Consider the following 22,325-nt stretch of genomic DNA (forward strand, 5'->3'; position numbering starts at 1 on the left):
ACAATTTATTACTTATGTAATGTTTACTATTTATAAAATATATAATTAAGTATATATATATGTATATATATAAATATATATAATAATAATATTTATACATAGAATCATATATATTTATATAGATTCCTTTTAAATTACATATAATAGTTAAACTTTTATATTTATATAATTAATTATATATTTACATACACACAATGGTTCGTGAATCATTGGGAATAGTTAAAGGGTAAATGCATTCATGTAATTCGTTCCAAAGTTTTCGAGACTTAACTTTACAGAATTTGCTTATCGTATCGAAATCATATAAAGATTAAGTTTAAATTTGGTTGGAAATTCCCGGGTCATCACAGTACCTACCCGTTAAAGAAATTTCGTCCCGAAATTTGAGTGAGGTGGTCATGGCTAACAATAAAATTGTTTTCATGACGAACATTAGTTGATAAATTGAGTTTTATCATCATTGAGTAATATGGACAAAAATAATTCGATTATTCGAAGAGTACGAATGAAGCTATCATCAAAGAGTGAAATAGGAAAGTAAAGATTCATCTTAACTTTTGACAGAGTCAGGGTTGAATTCCGGAATTCAAGGGATTTAAAGAAAATATTCGAATCTAAAAGATTTGATTCTTCGACGAATAAGGAAATTAAGATCTCTATAATTAAATACGGTGATCTGCCTCGATTACTCTATCTGATATTTTCATGATAAATTAAATTCTTCTGTTCAATTATTATCATCATTCCTATACTTTCTTTCTTAGTTCATACATTCAAACGATTATAAAAGAAAAATGCTTAATCCAATTCTGATCCTTGTCCTCATCCTTACTATCGCAACAATCATTCTCCTTTTCCAACTTCCACCAGAGGAATCTGCTTTCTTCTACTTCGCCCTTGGGGTTATAGTACTTATAATTCTCCCGTGTCTTTATGTTGCGATAAACATTGATATACACGGTTTGTAATTTAGGTGTTGTTATCGGGCTTTTTATCTTTCCTTACATTTCAATGTCCCTATTTGTGTTTCTTATAATCATTGTCATCCCCAGTTAATGCTCTTTTTTATTTACTGCGATTTATACCCCAATTTCTATTTCGGAGCTTTGTCCCTTCGTTTCTTCTTCTTGCGATTAAGCACCACTTGTAATGGTTCAGAATTCGCAGATATAAACTTCGGAATGAACATTGTTAATGTTCTAAGAAGGAAATTGTAATGGAACGATTTGATTTGTCAAATTACCAGAATCACTGAGAATAGAACTATCAAGAATATATTTTCTTGATATGTTCGGAGGTGAAGTAGAATGAACGAGTCGTGTAACATGGCACATGATGACGTTATGATCTGTGAATCATCACATTCCATTAGAAACTCAGCATGACTTACTGTAATATAATCACGTTGATCAAGTGTCATTATATTATACTAACTCATGCATCAATTCCCAACACTACTTCAAAAACATTCATAATTTAAACTTGAATTTTAAAGAATTTTAGAAACTAAAGTAGTTTCCTTTATAATGTAATATAGATAGCACGAAGAGATAAATAATTTCGGACGAGAATATTTATGAAAATATCTTCAGAAATATCGAAGATATTTATGATGATATTTTGGAATTTCTAAGTTCGATGGTTGATGGAGAAAGATTTTCCGCAAGATTTTAACATGACTTCGGAGCAAGAGATTCTCTAAAGATTTCAATGGATCTAGATTTATCTGGGTTCTATGAATTTAGGGTATGTTACTTGTATTTCTCCTTGGTTTCCTTTATGGTTAGCTCAATCCGCTTTTCATTTCCAACTTTTCTGAGCTTTTCCAACATACTAATCTTTATCATCAAACTTTCGATGGTTATGGTCATTTACGGTTATCTACAGTTTCTGCTGCTTCATTCAGCTTTTTCAACATTCAGAGTATTGATTTGTGACTGAGTGCTTTTCAGAATTTCAGAATGAGAGATCATAATTCTAAGAGATAAATGTCATACATATAACTGTTGATGTAGATATGCTGTGAGTTTTCAAAGTACTGATTGCCGATTCCTGGTAATTGGTATGGCAGTTCTCGTTACAAGATGCGGATGAGTATATGATAGGGTTTCAATGAATAAATATAATGATTTATCAGAGAGATTTAAGCCAAGAAGTAACGAGGTTGCTGGTATGTCTGCTGGTAATATGATGGAATATAAAAGAATTCTCCGGTATCAAAAGGGTAATCGTATATATCAGGATTATAGTAAGGCTACTTTGAATGAAAAGTCGAAGTTGACTTGTTGGAGCTGTGACAAAATTGGCTACCTTGAAAAGGGATCGCAAAGTTATTTTTGCTAATAAATGCCAAAGGGTCAGACGCGGCAACGTGTTAAACTTTTACTCAGTTGTCGAGAGTTTCTCAGGTGCATAAATATATGCACAAATCTTTCCTTCCGTAAAGGAAGTACAGTTGATTCATCCTATCGATTGAGGTGTTTTCAAGAATTATGAAAGTTTGAATGCAGATTGGAATCGTCAAGGTACAATTAAGGTTTAAGATGAAATCAAGTGGCAAACTTGAAGAATTGTTTAGTTTCATATATTATAATCAATATTTTTAATTTATTTTAATTGTCCAATGTTATTAGTCCATAGTCGATAGTCCACAGTTAACAGTCTAATAATTTATATATAGTTTAATATATAATATTCGAATTAATTACTAAATATTGTGACCCGTGTACATGTCTCAGACTCGATCACAACTCAAAGTATATATATTATTTGAGAATCAACCTCAACCCTGTATAGAGAACTCGATCATTACTACATATAGAGTGCCTATGGTGATTCTAAATAATATATATAGATGCGTCGATATAATATGTCAAAACCTTGTATACGTGTCCCGATATTTAAAGTGCGTAAAATAAATAACAGAAATTAAATGACGATAAATAAAGTGCGTAAAGTAAATAACAGAAATTAAATGACGATAAATAAGGTGCGTAAAGTAAATAACAGAAATTAAATGACGATAAATAAAATTTGCGAGAATGTAAATTGCGATAAATAAACTGCGATAAATAAATTGCGATAATTAAATGGTAATACGGAATTAACAGTTAGCTAGGAACAGTTAGCTAGGATTTTATTAGCGTGGATTCTTAATAGAATTTCATATTGTTAATTAATCTGTTTCTAATCAATTTTTATTGTGTCCATTATTTCTTCATTATGCCACTTGTTGGATTCTGATAGGTCAAAATCCAAATATGAAATTGAATTTGAATGAAAATAGTTATTCTTTGGTAAACGGATACGTATCTCGGTGGTTGTAAATAGGATAGTGAATAACTGTTGAATCAGATTCGAAGAATATACAGTGTAACTTATTAATGTGAAATTTAAATATTTCTCGGGTATTACCTACCCGTTAAAATATTTTCACCATTAACAGTTTGTACAAGAGAATTTTTAATTACAATCTTTATGAAAACATATATACATATATATTTTCTTCAGATGTATTCATGGATTTAATGAGTTAATATGATATTAAACTCATTTGCTTTTCGGTTGGAACTAGAATAAATAATCTCTAAAACTTTAGAGATTACATATTCGCCATGTCGAACGAAGATAAATGAGGTAGAACGATACGTAGAATGAAGATTATACTCAAAGTACAGATGATGATATTGAAGCATGGATTGTTGATGGTACTGGTGCTGTTATTGATGGTACTGTTGGTGCCGGTGATGTTGCTGAAGCTGGTACATTTTGCACCATATTTTCCGAATTGATTATTCGAGCGCGAAGTTCGTTGACCTATTACTCCAGGATGATTGTCGGTCAGAACGAGCGGATGAATAAGGTTCAGAATTGTGGATAGAATATAATCTTGTCGAGTTACCCTGGAAATGAGACTAAAAATGGTGTCTCGAACAGGTTCGCCGGTAAACGCTTCAGGTTCATTGTCAAGAGGTGAATTCGGTTGGTGGAAGGGATTGCCTTCTGCGTGTTTCCATTAATTAAGTCGACTATGAACCCATCAGATGAATTGATAATGGCTGATTGGTTGATTCATGCCGATGACGCTGTTTTCGGAGCTTAGGTGAACATCTATGTCGGAATAGTTGTCGGAATAACTATCGGAATAGCTATCGAAATCTGAGGGACTCGAACTGGTTGCAGGATTCATCTCGTACGATCAGATGAAGGATTTTCGATAAGAAATAGATTATAGGATGTAGATTAGTACCCTGCAATATATAATTTACATATGCATATATAATACTAAAATTCCATAAGTTACGGAGGAATCTACGGGAGTTGTCAGGCAAAGTTACAGTAACAGATACGCTAAGATATGAAGTAGCAGATACGCTAAGATATGAATTTTGTCTATACACTATTCGTTCAGTCAATGTAGTAAAACGTGTCTAGACTAAGAATGATAAGCAAGTGATTCTCTAAGAATGATAAGCAGGTAATTTTTGACACAAAATGATAAGCAAAACTTTTGACATGCAGACACGGTCGAAGTCCAGACTCACTAATGCATCCTAACGACTTATCAGTTATACACACTAATGCAAACCTGGTTCGCTAAGACCACCGCTCTGATACCAACTGTGAAGACCCGTCCTAATCTATCTGGACGAAGTCACCAACAACTGGTTCCATTGCGATGATCGACTCCAATTAATGTCTTTAATATGAGCAAATGCACAGCGGAATGTTTCTTTCGTACCTGAAAATAAACATGCTTTCAAGTGTCAACCAAAAGGTTGGTGAGTTCATTAGTTTAACATAAATAATCATTTTATAATTTTAATAGACCACAAGATTTCATATTTTCGTTTCTCATAAACATACGTCCCATTCATAGAGACAAAAATATCATTCATATGGATTGAACACCTGGTAACCGATATTCACAATATACATATAAGAATATCCCCATCATTCCGGGATCCTCCTTCGGACATGATATAAATTTCGAAGTACCAAAGCATCCGGTACTTTGGATGGGGCTTGTTGGGCCCGATAGATCTATCTTTAGAGTTCGCGTCAATTAGGGTGTCTGTTCCCTAATTCTTAGATTACCAGACTTAATAAAAAGGGGCATATTCGATTTCGATCATTCAACCATATAATGTAGTTTCGATTACTTGTGTCTATTTCTTAAAACATTTATAAAAGCGCATGCATTCTCAGTCCCAAAAATATATATTGCAAAAGCATTTAAAAAGGGAATAATGAAACTCACAGTACTGTATTTTGTAGTAAAAATACATATGACGACATTTGAACAAATGTAGGGTTGTCCTCGGATTCACGAACCTATATCATTTGTATATGTATTAAAATATATAATCGTAATCGAACAAGTATGTATATTATTAGTAATATAAATTTTAATATCAATACTTATATGTTTCATTATATTCATTTTATTCATTTCTTTAATAAATAATATATTAATATAGTTTACTTTTGTGTAGTAAATATATTGTTATATGAATATCATTTGTTAGTTATTTTAATGTGAATATTAAGATATGGGTAATAATACTATCAGATTTAATAATAATAATAATGCAATTTTATATAATATGACAAGTTTAATAATATTTATAATGTTAATGATGATGACTACTTAGTTTTTAATGAAATTATAATAATGATACTTATAATGTTAATAATAATATTTTGCATTTTATTCGTAATAACAATATTCATAATAGTCATATTCATAATAATCACGCTTATACCAATAATACTATTAATACTTAATGATATTACATAATAATAATTAAAATGATAATAATAACAATAATCTTATTAGTCGCATTAATACTAATTATAATAATATTCATAATAATGCTAATAACAATGGTATTTATAATTATATAGTGATATTAATTCTATTAATAATAATAATTTGAATTTAGAATAATACTTATAACAATTAACATAACAATAGTAATATCTAATAATATTAGTAACAATAATAATAATAATAATAATAATAATAATAATAATAATAATAATAATAATAATAATAATCATATTCGTGATAATAATAAAAATCATACTTTATATTAATAATAATAATAATAATAATAATAATAATACTTTTAATTCATAACAATATTGCGTAACAATAACTAAAATTATAATACTAGTGATCATAACATTAATTTTTAACAAAATCAAAATTTATAATGACAATAACAATAATAATAATAATAATAATAATAATAATAATAATAATAATAATAATAATAATAATAATAATAATAATAATAATAATAATAATAAATGTAAACTACCTAAAAAATGCATTAAAAAGAATGTATGCCACTAGCCGGGTTTGAACCCGAGACCTCACGAAACTCCATAACAGCTCGAACCATTGGGCTGTTGCCCGTTTTTCAGATTTGTAATACCATTTAATTTATATATCCCGTATACAGTGATTCCTATCCTTTCTTCTTCTTCAATTCAATTTGATCAGGAATCGTAACTCATAACAGCAAATAATTCGTTTGGTTTTAAGATTCTTAAATGAAACTAAACGACTTAGATTCAGTTGAACTAAATTCTATAACAGAAAAGAAAAGGAAAAAAAATATCAAATGCTGTAACAGATTCTGATGAACACGATGAACATAGATTCTGATTTTGAAATTGAGACGGTTTTAATCCACGACTTCTATATAAAATAGTTTGCAAATCACATTTAGAAACTTTCCCAATCATCAGTTGTACGTGAATTGTAACAGAAGAATAGAATTTTATTATTGAAACCAGTTTGACTTTTCGATAACAAAACTTTGACTCAAGAATTTGTACACGATAGGAAAAATTGGGTGTTGAGGTTTTGCAGTTAGTTTGAGTATCATAATTCAAACAAGATTGCATTTATAGTTTTCAAAATTTATTACGAAATCAATCTAATTGAAAAATGAAATTGAAACAGGGAACAAGCTGTGTTCTTGATATTTTTCTTTTAAATTAAATCAAATAAAGACTGTTAAATTGATAATTGAAGATGATAAAAGTCGTATGATTCTTTTAACACTCAATGGATCGTTTTATGTATGATTTTTGTGGTTACCCGTAACTGTTCGACCATAGAAAAAAAAAAGGACAGCAATTTAATAAAAAAAATTGAGGAAGAAAGATACCTCTAACAAAATTTGTATATATCTGTGGTTGAATTTGTTTGTTATTGTGATTTTATTCGATCTGCGTACAAGATTAAAGACAAAAAAACAAATCCTCATACTGTTCGATAGTGATATTCACAGCCTGTGATTTCTTTTTTTTTTAATTTATTTTTCTTTTATATATATAATCAGTATTTTTAATTAGTAATTATAAATGTATTTATAGTAATAATTCTTTCTTTTATTAAATAATAATAATATACAACAATTTACACACTTAAATTTCATATCTATATCTATATATTATGTTTTAATAATAACATTAATATCAATATTAATCATACTAATAATAATTCATAATACTAATTATTGATAAGTAATCTAATTATAATAATGATAAATATACTACTCGTTAATGATAATAAAATTTATAATTTTTAAGAATGGGTATAATAATAATAATATGGTAATATTAATAATAACAATAATGATAACAATTACATTCAAACTTGTAATTAAATTTTAATATAATACAATTTATTAATTATGTTATAATATATTGAATCTTTAATATTTAATAATTACAATTTATATGTAATGATACTTATGCATTGAATACATATATAGATTCATTTTAAATTACAATTTTATTATCTTATATATTACTGTTATAGGGATCGGTATAGTACAGATTTTTGGATTCTGACTATATCGTGATAGATACAAGAAAGAGATTTTTGAATCTGCTTCCCTGTTTAACAATTAATATTAATAATTATTTAAGTATATTATTGATAATAATATTGTTAATATTATTAGAATATTAAAATTAAAAATACTAATAATAATAATTAATGTAATAATAGTATACCAATTATAATTAAACTTATATTTACATTTAATATATAATTTTTACAATTTATTACTTATGTAATGTTTACTATTTATAAAATATATAATTAAGTATATATATATATGTATATATATAAATATATATAATAATAATATTTATACATAGAATCATATATATTTATATAGATTCCTTTTAAATTACATATAATAGTTAAACTTTTATATTTATATAATTAATTATATATTTACATACACACAATGGTTCGTGAATCATTGGGAATAGTTAAAGGGTAAATGCATTCATGTAATTCGTTCCAAAGTTTTCGAGACTTAACTTTACAGAATTTGCTTATCGTATCGAAATCATATAAAGATTAAGTTTAAATTTGGTTGGAAATTCCCGGGTCATCACAACTAGGTCAACTAGTCAACCCACCCTCCACCACTCATTCATTTCATCTTCTCCTGCCTCCCTCTTTTTCTTTCTAGTCACCAAGAACACCATTTCACCCAACTTCAAAGATTCATCAACTATTTCAATTCAAGCAAGCAAACATTGATGTTATGCGAGGTGTATATAAAATAGCTTTAAATTTCAGCAGGAAATACTATTAAATATGATACAATTGTACACAAGATATTTATTTATTTAGAGAATGGATATACTTAAACCTTGCTACAACACTTATAGGCAGTGTACCTAATCGTACAGTAGTGTAGTTTTTAGTAAGTCCGGTTCGTTCCACAGGGAAAATCTTTAAACAAAGCTTAACGCTATATTAGTTTACTTTTATAAAAATACAAATATATATATAAGTAATATTATTATTATAAAGGGGGTTTTACCGTTTAATGACCGGTTTGTCGATTTTAAAACTTTAGTCGCAGTTAAACCCAAATGTAAAATAATAAATAAATACAAGACTTAATTTAAAGCGTAAAGTAAATAACGATAATGAAATTGCGAATAATAAAAGTGCGATAAAATAAACTTGCAATAATTAAAAAGTACGATAATTAAAAGTGCAATTAAATACAATAACAATAAAAATGCGATAATTAGAAGTGCAATTAAATATAAAATAAAGAAAATTAAATATGAAATAAAAGAATTATGCTTATTTAAACTTCCGTAATCATGATGTTTGACGTGTTGATTTTAGTTTTATGCCCATAGGTTAATTGTCCTTTGTCCTGGATTATTTAATATGTCCATACGGATTTTGTCCATAATAGTCCATCAGTCATAAATATAAAGAGCGAAAGCCTTCGTCAAATTATTCTTATTCCCGAAGTCAAATATTCCAACTAATTGGGGATTCGAATTGTAACAAGGTTTTAATACTTTGTTTAATGAATACACCAGGTTATCGACTGCGTGTAAACCAAGGTTTTACTACTTTGTTAACAATTACCCCAATTACCCTTGAATGTAATTCACCCTTGTTTCAACAATTCTAGTGGCTATTAATCTATTCTCGTGTCCGGTTAAATGAACGATTATTTGTACATATAAATACCCCGCCCATCGTGTCCGATCGAGTGTATATGGTAATTTATAGGGACGCCCAATTGTAAATCTTTATATTAACATTAACAAACTATCATTTAGTTAAACAAATATAAAGCCCATTAATAGCCCATAGTCTAATTTCCACAAGTGTCGTTCTTTTGTCCAAACCCCAATTATGGTACAAAGCCCAATTACCCAATTTTAGTAATTAGCCCAACATCATGATTACTTCGGATTAAATAAGCATAATAATAACTTAGTTACGAGACATTAAATTAAAAAGGTTGAACATAACTTACAATGATTAAAAATAGCGTAGCGTTACACGGACAGAATTTCGACTTACACCCTCACAACATTTGCTAACATACCCTTATTATTAGGATTTAAAATTAAAATTAAAATTAAAATATAAATATAAATAAATATTTACGTATAGATATAGAGAGGATGGATATATATCATGTTTTTACGATCAGAATGCGCGAGCTTTATAGGCAGTTTCTAAATTTGGGGCTCCGCGACTCGCATGATTTTTGCACTGCAAACTCCGCAACTCGCGGAGTTTGCTTTTACAGCTCACACAAGTTTGGAGCCTTTCTTACCGACGGTTTATAATATATTATATAATATATAAATAATTATAAGAATTATTTAAATATTATATTATATTTATGTGCATAGTTGACTTGTAATTTTTAGTCCGTTGCGTCGAGCGTTGAGAGTTGACTCATGTCCCGGTTCCGGATTTTCGAACGTCCTTGCGTACAATTTAATATCTTGTACTTTGCGTTTTGTAACTTGTACTCTTGTCATTTTTAGACGTTTTTCATCAATAAATTGAACCTTTTGAATTGTATCTTGAACATTTGAGCTTTTTGGACGTTTGTGTCTTCAAATCTTTGTTTTCGCCTTTTGTCTTCGCACTTATTTATTTAAACAATTACAATGAAAATATAATACAATTACATATGAAAACCTTTTATTTAGGAGGGATATTGCTATGAAATATATGTTCCTTTTAGCCTTATCAAACATCCCCACACTTGAGCGTTGCTTGTCCTCAAGCAATACAGAACTTGAAATAAAAACATACATGAATCACTTTTTTATTCATCACACTTTGTACATCAGTGATTTCTATACGGCGGTATAAACAATGGTAGTAACGATGTGGTTTACAGTCCCACATGACTATAAAATTTAGATCCATTAAGGAAATTGGATCTTTATGAAAATATTTGATCTTTTGAAAATTCAATCTAGCTTTTACCCTAGATAAGTTTTCCGGAATAACCCTTCACCGGTGTTTGCAAATTATTTTTGTGGGTTTGGTGGGTTTCATATTTGAAAATTTTAGCTCAAAACTTATGGTTTTGTGTCACCCACTTGCTAACCTTGTATTAGGAAAGCAACAGTAAAGCTCACCCTTATAATTTTTCGGTCTGGCACAAGGTCCTGTCTTTGACCATGCTATGCAACCACCGTTCTTACGGTTGACACCCGATTTGGTTCAGGTGACCTAATGAATTCCAGGTGAATTCCTAGGATTTTACGTTCAATGGTAATGAACGTATTGAAAATGGGTTTTTAGAAAACAAATCGGTTTTATTTTTGATCAAAATATTTTCTCGTTCAGGCTCGAGTTTAGATATCATTGAATTCCATGAGTTTGTAATTCTCAATCTTTAAGGTCAATCTCAAGGATTGAGTAATATCAGGCTTAAAAGCTGATTTTTGATCTTTTAAGGAGATTATCCTTTCTGGGGATCTGATTCATTAGTCATATCCAGCTAATTTGCATGGTGCCCCCATTGTACGAGATAAATCCTTCTCATGGTTAGGATAAATCTGACCACTTGGCGACCCTGTTTAATGCTGAGGTCCGTGGATTTCCTGCTGATTTTAGTGATGACTTTTCTAGATTTTTCGTCAACCTACAGCTGGTCTGGATGACAACTTCTTGACCTAAATCAAGAAGTGCGTGTCTTTTTCGGAAGACTTTACTTCCTTTTAATGATGGAATTGATTCATCGTGTAGATCCATCTCTTCTTTTCTTTCATCGGGTAAAACAGTTTAGTTTGGTCTAAAGCAAAAGTATTTTCAGTTATTTGTACAAAAATATGTGACATATGTTTTGAATAACTTGGAGAATTTTCCCACACTTGGCTTTTATTTTTCTTTTTATTGTCCTCTATTCCATTTTAAATGAATTTTAACATTTTGGTTTGTTTCTCAATTTATGTCCTTTTCGAGGTAACAATAATTTCGGTGTTAACACCTAGTTTTATCGTTCATAAATATGTATAAACATGATTTTGAGTTCATTTACTTGAAAATTTTGAAATTTTTTACTAGAATTGGGTAGTCAGTATATAAGACTAGGGCTGTTCTTTATTATCAGAGAGCACTAGATTCTAATACAACTACTACTTTACTAGTATTTTTAATGGTAACCAAGTGTTTATGATAAAATTTTTTAAAAATTCGAAAGAATTTAACCCCTTCCCACACTTAAGATCTTGCAATGCCCTCATTTGCAAGAAATCAGTAACAATTTTAATTATTGAGGGTGATTTGTGTGAAAATGATTAAATTTTACCAAAGTTTCCAAACATATTTGTGTTTGCTTGCTGAATGATAAATGGTGCATATCATTTGTTCATTCCGTCTTGTTGTTATTTCACATATATTTTGCATCTTGTCGTCAAAATTAGTTGCTTTTGCTGAACTTAATGCCAGTCTTTGAAAATGCGTTGTTTTACCCTGTTGTGTACATAAGATAAACTGCAAACATATATACATATTTTTGAAGTTTGGTATATTACCCCACATTAAAAAATTATTAAAATCTAAGAATAAAAGTTAGAAAATTATAAAAACTATTACAATATTAACATAAGTATTAAACGTATCAACATTACAAATTACAAAATAAATAAAACTAAGTAGACTAGGGATGATACTGATACCAATAGGGGTTCCATGCATAACCATAGGTGCTATAAAATGCTTCGGCAGGGTTATACGTAGGATACGGTGGTTGCATCTCTATAGACCAGGGAGGGAATATGGGCTTTGGAGTAGGAATATAGTTTCTACCTATATGTTGGCAATAAGCTATGATTTGGTTTTGATGAACTTGCCAATCTTCAAATGCTCTATGTCTAGCATTTTCGTACTCCTGTGAAGCTATAAACCTTTGCATTTCTTGCATTTCATTTCCCCCTCTTACATTACCTTGCTGTTGGTTTCTCTCAACCTGTGGATGTCTACCATGGTATTGTACTGCGGCGTTATTTCGCCTCTTCAAAACTTTCGCACCATGGTATACATTTAAACCTATTGTATCGCGGGGTTCTGGTTCTTCGACTAATAATCCCCCCCGACGTATATCCACACCGAGATATTCAGCAATCAAAGTAATAAACATACCACCTCCTATTATGCTATGCGGTCTCATCCCCCTAACCATAGCTGATAAATAATAACCCACACAATAAGGTATACTTACAGCGCTTTGTGGGTCTCGAATACACATATGGTAAAACAAATCCTGTTCATTTACCTTTTCCTTATTCTTACCTCTTTGTGTAATCGAATTAGCTAAAAACCTATGAATTACTCTTAATTCAGCTCTATCTATATCCAAATAAGAGTAATTTCCCCCTTTGAATCGGTAATGGCTTGTCATTTGACTCCATACACCATGTGTATCAAAATTTTCATCTATCTTTCTACCATTTAGTATCAACCCTCTACAATCGGCAGATGCTAACTCCTCAGGCGTATATATACGTAAAGCCTGAGCCATGTCTAGTAAAGACATGTGGCGCATCGAACCTCCTAACAAAAATCTAATAAAAGATCGATCGGTTAAACTAGCTACCCGATCGTTTAATTCTATACTACACAACAATTCTTCACACCATACTTTATATACAGGTCTACGCATGGTGAATAAACGTACCCAGTCGTTAAAAGTAGAATTACCATACCTCTGTGCAAGTAATTCCCTAATTGGCCCGGCCAATTCTACAGCTTCTAATGGTCCCCATTCTATGACCCTAGGTACCTCAACAACTTTAGAATGAAGAGTATGCAAACCCCTTTGGTATTTTGGATAATCTATCCAAAGTCTGTCAAATCTCAGGTTCGGGTGCAAATCTTCCAAGTGCATATCAGAAAATGTCATGACTGGATGAGGTATATCTTGTTTGTAGTAGTTATCCACCTCCTGTTGTTCTGCATTCTCAGCAGGAGCATTGCGAGCTTGGGATGAAGATTCACCCCTTTCAGTCTGCAAAACACATCAAACACAATTTTTATGCATCCAAATATGCATTAGTGTCAGCAAAATCATCAATCAAAATAATTACAATGACATGATCAATTTATATCAAACTTAATCTCATTTTCATATTTTCATCAAATCTACACTTTTTCAAATAAGCATATACGAAAATATTTGCCAAGTTCATAAGCATTCAACTCAAATAACATGTCAAAATAATCATTACTAGCAATTAAACAAGTTTCAAATGGCATTATCTTTCAAAAATCAAGTTCATGAATTTTAGACTTGAAAAAGTCCACTTTAATTCTCAAAATCATGTTTAGGCTCAAAGTTTGGATCATTTAACTACCTAAACATGTTACACTACTTAATTTAGCAACAATTCATGACAAAAATCGGCCATAACCTGTTTATATCAAAAAGCCCCAAATTGCTCAAGAACACAAACCCTAGATTACTCAAAATTTGAAGTTTAAGACTTCTAATCATGTTAAATAGCATCAATCTAGGTTATACAAGCATAATACATAAACAATTTAAGCATAATTACACTAAAAAACATCAAAATCAAATTGGGTATAAAATTGCTCAAGAACACTAATTTTCGGATTAAATGGTATTTAGGTGTAGAAATTTACCGTTTTTCTTGAGTAATTCCTTGATAGCATCCTTCTTAACATGATTTTAGTAAAAGATTTGATGATTAACGGTTAAAAATTGTGATTTTGGGGGTTTTTTTTCGGGTTTTTTCGGAGTATTTTCGCTGTATGTTTGAGTTGTGGTGTGGACTGATCAGTTCAGCTCGATTTTATTTTTTTCTTTATTTTGGTCCTCCCACGAGTCGCAGGGTTTAAACCTTCAAACTCCGCGAGTCGCGGAGTTTGTTTGTTTTTTTTTTTTTTTTTAATGTTTTTGGCATACTTTAATTCAATAAGATTAAAAATAATGATAATAAAAGTTCTCGTCCCTCCCTCGGGTAAAGCAATTTCGGTTTAACGACCTAGTCTTCAACTTACGAAGAATTTTAAAAATCATATTTTTAACTTAATGAGATAAAGTAAATTTTTGTTTTTAAATTCACACAATTTAAATATAAAATTCAAAATTAATATTAAAAATTCACACCAAACTTACAATTTAAAATGCATAAAATTAAAAATTCATATTTTAAAAATTAAAAATTCACACCAAACTTAATTTAAAAATTCATATTATAAATTCACACCAAACTTATATTAATTTTTCAAATATTTACAATTTTAAATATATTGATTTTACAAAGTTTACAATATTAATTTAAGATTTATATATTAATTTTAAAAACATGGTAAAAATAAAATTAAAAATCTTTTTGGCTTTTTATCCCACTTTAATCAATCAAATATTATCAAAAATATGCGCCCCTCTTTTCGGTAAAGTAATTTCGGTTCCATGACCTAATTTAACTCATGACGAATTTTTGAAATATTTTGGGTTGATTGATTAAAGATATTTATACCTTAAGAATAAACATTAAATTTCGCAGTGATGTAATAAATTTTTGAATGATATCAATAATTTCGGTCGCCAAACCTAATTTTATTCAATACCAATTTAATACTTTATAGCGAACAAATTAGCGTTTATTATCAAAAGGTTAAAAATAAAAATAAAAAATAAAAACTGTACAAACATACCTGTGAAATAGATTTCTTAGTTATATGATCTATCCCATTCATAAGATAGTCGGTTTAATTGGTTTTCCATGGCTACATAGGCGTAACCTCGAGTATTCAGTGTTTTTTCTTCTAAACATATGAACGGTCCGTCTCTGCATAAAGTAACAAATTCGGTGTTTGAATAGGTTTGATTATTTGAACATTTACCTCCATGTGACAATTTTCCGCATTTGTGACATCTTTCTAGGTGTCGTGCTCTTCTTTTCGCTGCGGATTTTGATTTTCCTTTACCAAATTGTAACTTATTATCTTCGCATCTGGATTCTTTTCTAACTCCGTCTAATCTTTCTCTGATTACTGATACTATTTCACTCGGAAGTGTGTCATTATTACGTTTAGTGATCAAAGCGTGTAGCATTAGACCATGGTTTAGTTCACAGGCAGTCTTCATTTCCTAAAAATAAATAAAAATTCAGAATGGGGGGAGAAGACTAGTTCTTTAGGGTCTGCTAGGGAAAGACCATTCGGGTTCCATTTTCGAGAACTACACGAAAACAGACAATCTAACTCTAACAGAAATACATAAACCCCCTATACTTAGTTGAAATTGTGATTAACTTCATTGTCTTCTTCCATCGGACCATGTATGTAATGTTTAACTCTGTGACCATTAACTTTAAATTCAATCCCATTTGAATTTATTAATTCTATCGTTCCGTATGGGAAAACTCTTTTGACTATGAATGGTCCAGACCATCTTGATTTCAATTTTCCAGGAAATAGCTTGAATCGTGAATTGAAAAGAAGAACTCTGTATCCTTCTTTAAATTCTTTTGAACTTCTGATTCTTTTATCATGCCATTTCTTCGTTCTTTCCTTATAGATTAACGAATTATCGTATGCTTCATGTCTTAATTCTTCTAATTTGTTTAGTTGACTTAATCGTAGACGTCCGGCTGCATGTAAATCAAGATTACATGTCTTCAAAGCCCAAAATGCTTTGTGTTCAATTTCTACTGGAAGATGACATGCTTTTCCATAAACAAGTCTAAAAGGTGTGGTTCCAATTGGAGTTTTGTAGGCTGTTCTAAAAGCCCAGAGTGCATCCTCCAATTTAATGGACCATTCCTTCGGATTTGATCCTACGGTTTTCTCTAGAATACGTTTTAAAGCTCGGTTGGTATTTTCAACTTGTCCACTTGTTTGTGGATGATATGCGGTGGAGATTTTATGAGTTACTCCATATCTTTTAAGAACTTTCTCAAGTTGATTATTACAGAAATGAGTACCCCGATCACTTATTAAAGCTTTCGGTGTTCCAAACCTTGCAAAAAGACGTTTTAAAAAGTTGACTACAACTCGTGCATCGTTAGTTGGGAGAGCTTGTGCTTCCGCCCATTTAGATACATAATCAATGGCTACGAGTATATATAGATTATTATGAGATTTTGGAAATGGACCCATAAAGTCAATACCCCAAATGTCAAATACTTCACATACTTGAATGACATTTTGTGACATTTCATCACGTTGACTTATTTTTCCGGTCCTTTGACAAGCATCACAGGATTTGCAAAGAAGGTGTACGTCTTTGTAAATTGTAGGCCAATAGAATCCATCATCATACACTTTTCTTGCTGTTAGTTGAGGCCCATAATGCCCTCCTGTTGTTCCTGTGTGACAATGGTTTAAAATTTTACTAGCTTCATCTCCAAATACACATCGGCGTATTATTCCATCGGGACAACTTTTAAACAGATGTGGATCTTCCCAAAAATAGTGTTTTATATCACTGAAGAATTTCTTTCGTCTTTGGTACGATAATCCTTTTTCAAGGAATCCACAAACTAAGTAGTTTGCATTGTCTGCAAACCATGGAATTTCTTTATAATTTATCTTCAATAGATATTCATTAGGAAAGTTGTCTTGTATGGCCGATTCATTTAGAACTTCTAATTCGGGATTTTCAAGACGAGAAAGATGATCAGCGACGAGATTTTCTGCTCCTCTTTTATCTCGGATTTCAATATCAAACTCTTGTAAGAGTAAGATCCAACGGATTAATCTTGGTTTAGCATCTTGTTTTGAAAATAGGTATCTAAGAGTAGAATGGTCGGTATAGACCACCGTTTTAGCTAGAACGAGATATGATCAAAATTTGTCAAAAGCAAAGACAATAGCAAGGAGTTCTTTTTCAGTAGTTGTATAGTTCGTTTGTGCTCCTTGTAACGTCTTAATAGCATAATATATAGGTTGAAATCGTTTTTCAATCCTTTGTCCTAAAACGGCTCCCATTGAAAAATCACTTGCATCGCACATTAGTTCAAATGGTAGATTCCAATTTGGTGTTATCATGATCGGTGCATTAGTGAGTTTTTCTTTAAGAATATTCAAAGATTTGATACATTCATCTGAAAAGATGAATGGAGCATCCTTTTCTAGGAGTTTATTCATAGGAGTGGCAATTTTAGAAAAATCTTTTATGAAACGTCGGTAAAAACCAGCATGCCCTAGAAAACTCCTAACTCCTCTAACATTGGTGGGATGTGGAAGTTTAGCAATTACATCTACTTTAGCTCTATCCACTTCAATTCCTTATTTTGAAATTTTATGTCCAAGAACGATGCCCTCTTTAACCATGAAATGGCATTTCTCCCAATTAAGTACTAGATTTGATTGTTCGCATCTAATCAGCATTCGTTCAAGATTAGCTGGACATGTTTCAAATGTATCACCGAAGACTGAAAAGTCATCCATGAAAACTTCCATGCATTCTTCTATCATGTCGTGAAAAATCGCCATCATACACCTTTGAAAGGTTGTAGGGGCGTTGCAAAGTCCAAATGGCATGCGTTTGTAAGCAAAAGTACCATAAGGGCACGTGAATGTGGTTTTCTCTTGATCTTCGGGTGCTATTGGAATTTGAAAATATCCGAAAAATCCATCTAGAAAACAATAGTAACTATTTCCGGCTAATCTTTCCAACATTTGATCAATGAAAGGTAAGGGAAAGTGATCTTTTCTGGTGGCGTCATTTAATTTTCTATAATCAATACACACACGCCATCCTGTTACAGTCCTAGTAGGAATAAGCTCATTTTTCTCATTTGTAATGACAGTCATGCCACCCTTCTTAGGCACGCATTGAACTGGGCTTACCCATGGACTATCAGAAATTGGATAAATTAAATCTGCATCTAGCAGTTTAATAATCTCTTTCTTAACTACATCTTGCATATTAGGATTTAGTCTTCGTTGGCGTTGCACATACGTTTTATGACCTTCTTCCATAAGGATTTTATGTGTACAATACGAAGGACTTATTCCTTTAATATCATGAATCTTCCATGCAATGGCTGGTTTATGAGCTTTCAACACAGAAATGAGTTGTGATTTCTCATTTTCAGTAAGAGAAGACGATATTATTACAGGTAATTCAGATTCACCATGTAAATAAGCGTATTCCAAATGGTTTGGAAGTGGCTTTAACTCTAATTTCGGAGGTTCTTCTATCGATGATTTGTATCGATATCTGTCTTCTTCTTTTAGCATTTGAATTTCTTCTGTTGTTGGTTCATATCCATTAGCTATAAGTGTAGCTAACATTTCAGCTTCATCAATTGGTTCATTACCTTCTCCTAAAGAACATTCTCCTGTTCCTTGTAATTCTGGAAATTCTTCTAATAATTCTGCATGTGCATCTATAGTTTGAATATAATAACATGTATCATCTGCAGATTGTGGTTGTTGCATTGCTCTATCAACTGAAAAGGTAACACTCTCATCCTCTATACTTAGGGTCAATTTCTTACCGAACACGTCTATCATTGCTTTAGCCGTGTTTAAGAATGGTCTTCCTAATATGAGAGGAACTTGAGAATCTTCTTCCATGTCCAGAACAACAAAATCTACTGGAAATACTAAAGTACCAACTTTAACTAGCATGTTCTACATTATCCCTCTAGGATATTTTATTGATCTATCGGCTAGTTGTATGCTTATTCTGGTTGGTTTCAATTCTCCAAGGTCTAGTTTAACGTATAGTGAATATGGCATTAGATTTATACTAGCACCTAAGTCTGCCAATGCTTCTATTGAACTAAGACTACCCAGAAAACATGGAATTGTAAAACTTCCTGGATCAGATAGTTTTTCTGGTATCTTATTCAACAGTACTGCTGAACAATTAGCATTCATAGTAACAGCCGAGAGTTTTTCCATTTTCTTTCTATTTGAGATTAGATCTTTCAAGAATTTAGCATATCTAGGCATTCCTGAAATCACATCAATGAAAGGAAGATTTACATTTATCTGTTTAAACATATCCAAGAATTTGGATTGCTCGGCTTCAAGTTTCTCTTTCTTCATTTTACTCGGGTAAGAAAGTGGTGGTTGGTATGGTTTAACATAAGGTTTAGCCTTAACTGTGTTATCTTCATTAACCTTTTCAACTACCGGTTCTTTTTCCTTATCTTGATCAGGTTGTGGTTCTTGTGGAGTAGGAATAGCTTCATCAGAAGTTACAGGTATTTCAGGTGGTTTAAGTGTTGTACCACTTCTTGTGGTAATGGCTTTAGCTGTTTCATTCCGGGGGTTAGCATTTGTATCACTAGGTAGACTTTCCGGTTTTCTTTCACCTATTAATCTTGTTAGGTTACTTACTTCTTGTTCCAAGTTTTGAATAGAAGCTTGTTGATTTCTAAATGCTTTAGCATTTTGTTCATTAGTTTGTTTCTGAGATGTGAAAAACTGCGTTTGAGTTTCAACTAGCTTCGTCATCATATCTTCTAAATTCGGCTTTTTATCATCGGTTTGTTGTGGTGGTTTGTTTTGAAAATTAGGTCTTTGCTGGTTGTAAGTATTATTGGATACTTGTTGATTGCTAGGACCTTGTTGGTTGTTGTATGGAATATTTCGGTTATAATTCTGATTTTGATTGTAAATCGGTCTTGGCGGTTGATAATTATTCTGATAATTATTTCCAGGCCTTTGGTTTATGTATGAAATATTCTCTCTTTGTTCCATTGTTAATTCAATACTGAGACAATCTTTTGTCAAATGTGGTCCTCCACACTGCTCATAACTAATTCGTATTGAGTGAATATCTTTAGTCATCTTTTCCATTCGTCTCTCCACAGCATCTATCTTTGCGGAAATGGAATCTAAGTCATGGCTAGAATCGGCTCTAGCTGCTTTAGATGATCTAACGATATCTTTTTCTTGGTGCCACTCATGTGAGTGGGAAGCAGTGTTATCAATAATTTTGTAAGCATCAGTTTCGGTTTTCTTCATAATAGAACCACCAGCTGCTATATCTATATCTTTCCTTGTAGTGATGTCGCATCCTTGGTAGAATATTTGTACTATTTGACAAGTGTCTAAACCATGTTGCGGACATCCTCTCAATAACTTTCTAAATCTTGTCCAAGCCTCATATAGAGTTTCATTTGGCTTCTGTGTGAACGTAACAATTTCTTCTTGAAGTCTTACGGCTTTAGATGCCGGAAAGAATTGTTTAAGAAATTTTTCAACTAATACGTCCCATGTATCAATCGCCCCTTCATGTAACGATTCCAACCAATCTTTGGCTTCTCCCTTTAAAGTCCAGGGAAATAACATGAGATATATCTGTTCATCCTCCACTTCTCGGATTTTAAATAGTGTGCAGATCCTATTAAAGGTACGTAGATGTTCATTTGGATCTTCCTTCGGCGCACCACTAAATTGGCATTGATTAGTCACCATGTGTAGAATTTGTCCTTTGATTTCATAATCTGGCGCATTAATGTCTGGATGAGTAATTGCGTGACCTTGGTCAGTGCGTTTAGCTCTCATTCGGTCTTCCATACTTAAAGGTTCTGTTACTTCCATAATTGAATTTGTTGAATCGGAATCACTAGAGGATTCTGATTTAATGGTTCGTTCCTCAACAATCTCTGTTTGAATGATTGGTGGTTCCAGAGGAAAATTTAGTGGTTCAGGATCTATGAATCGTCCCTGAATATTCTCCGGATTCTCAATTGTGAGGTCGGGTTCAAAAAATGGATTATCGGAAATTTGAACTGGAGTACTTGGTCGACTGGATGATGATTCTAAAGAAAAATCAACGGCGGTAATATTTGCTAAATGTCTTGATCTAGTTACAGGTGGTGAACGTACAAAAGGTGGTGAACGTCTTGCTCGGTGCATTCACTGAATATCCTATTAGTTTTTAAAAGGAAAGAAAAATTATAATAAGTTATCCAATCAATAGACTATTCTGATTTTGCCCACGTTTTGAATAGCCAAAAGATGCAGCAGAGGGGCAGGATTCGTTTGGTCTCAATATAATTGAGGACTGTTTGGCTCCAATAACCCGGTCCACATACAAATCCAACTATTACTACGAACCAGAAAATTTTGATGTCTATTAATTTAACCATTTAAAATAAATTTTCGTAATTTTAAGAAATTTAGATAAGAAGTAGAATAAAAATCTATGTCCTAAAAACTAGAATAGCGAGAAATAAGAAAGAAAAAGAGCGTGTCGAAAAAGGTCGAAAAAAAAAATGGTTGAAAAATAAAAGGTGACGGAAAAATAAAAGAAACTTATAACACTTAAAAACACTTAACTAACCTAACCCTATTACTACAACTAACTTAAAATTATAATCGCAAATTGAGATTACTAATTGGAATGATAATTGATACATAGGTAAAAGTCGTCTAAAAATATTAAAGCATACAGGAAAAACTATATCCCAAATGGAAATAACTTAAAAAGAAACTAAAACTTAAAAAGGCGTCGCAAAATTCTAAAGTACCTAAATCTTAGTATAAAGAAAAAGCACTTAAGGAA

The 22,325-nt window shown here is 31.3% G+C and overlaps 1 non-coding gene across 1 annotated transcript; it reads left to right on the top strand.

Moving 5' to 3' along the window:
* Positions 1-20,867: 20,867 nt before the first annotated feature.
* LOC139895023 (small nucleolar RNA R71) lies at positions 20,868-20,974 on the top strand. Its single transcript, XR_011775495.1, has one exon. It is a non-coding gene; the product is annotated as a small nucleolar RNA R71 (small nucleolar RNA).
* The last annotated feature ends 1,351 nt before the right edge of the window (positions 20,975-22,325 follow it).

Source organism: Rutidosis leptorrhynchoides, chromosome 2, assembly GCF_046630445.1.
Source record: "Rutidosis leptorrhynchoides isolate AG116_Rl617_1_P2 chromosome 2, CSIRO_AGI_Rlap_v1, whole genome shotgun sequence".
Lineage (NCBI taxonomy): Eukaryota > Viridiplantae > Streptophyta > Magnoliopsida > Asterales > Asteraceae > Rutidosis > Rutidosis leptorrhynchoides.